This window comes from Physcomitrium patens, chromosome 15, assembly GCF_059467195.1.
Source record: "Physcomitrium patens ecotype Gransden chromosome 15, ASM5946719v1, whole genome shotgun sequence".
NCBI lineage: Eukaryota > Viridiplantae > Streptophyta > Bryopsida > Funariales > Funariaceae > Physcomitrium > Physcomitrium patens.
This window is the reverse complement of record NC_143424.1, coordinates 2958209-2959166: the sequence shown is the minus strand read 5'-3', so window position 1 is coordinate 2959166 and position 958 is coordinate 2958209. Positions and strand designations below refer to the sequence as shown.

General features: G+C 37.8%; 1 long non-coding RNA gene across 1 annotated transcript; it reads right to left on the bottom strand.

Moving 5' to 3' along the window:
• Positions 1-206: 206 nt before the first annotated feature.
• LOC149987704 (uncharacterized) lies at positions 207-958 on the bottom strand. Its single transcript, XR_016506486.1, has 2 exons — positions 876-958; positions 207-771 (listed from the first exon to the last, which is right to left on the bottom strand). It is a non-coding gene; the product is annotated as an uncharacterized LOC149987704 (long non-coding RNA).

The following is a 958-nucleotide window of genomic DNA, read 5'->3' as shown; positions in this document are numbered from 1 at the left end:
GGAGTCAAATTACAAGTTGAGATGAATTCTCCTGAAACTGATTCAACTTACTATTGTTCACTAGTAGGGAGCTTAATTCACTTGAATATTACTAGGTGGGACATCATGTTTGCAGTATTCAATTGCTCACGCTTTATGAGCAAACCACATGAGACAAACTTACAAGCAACAAGAAACATACTATGATATTTAAAGGGAACCTTGAATCCTGGCATCCTATATCCTGTTGGAAAAGAGGATATTATCAAACATCGTTACATTTGAGAATAGATCGCAGATGGCACAATTGAAGTACATTGCATTCCCAGCGAAGCACAAGTAGCTGATATATTAACTAAACCACTGTCTACATTCTATCACAATAAACTACGAGGTCTCGGCGGATTACAGGATTTTCATGGGAGCCCAACTAGTTCAAGAGGCTAATCAATGTTCGCACAGTCTGGTTGCAGATAACGTTTTGCTTCTTCATAATTTCTGAAACTTTTATATTCACAACCTCTGAATTTCTTGACTTGTTCCTCGCAGTCACGCCAGTTGCGATAAATTCCAGGAATGCGATCTCTTCTAACAACGTAAAACTTCATCGAACTAACTACAGATGCACAGCGAAGACTACTACTTTCTTGTTTCACTATCGCAGTATCAATAACAGGAACTTTATCAAGATGTGACTTAGGGTGAAAAGATTCTACCAACCAATCAAACAAAACTCCACTGGTGATCCTGCAGATGCTTTGAAGGGCAAAATGACAGGATGAAGATCTGCAACTACATTACACATCAAGTTCCACAATTAGAACACAAACTAAAGATTCTACGAAGTGTTATACAAACAGCAATACAAGAAACAGTAATACTTAGAAAAGACGTACTCTCCATCTGTAAACGAAGATTCTCTATAACCTTCGAAGGGATGAGTCTGATTCGACATAGCTGCAAAAATCAAAAGAAAAAG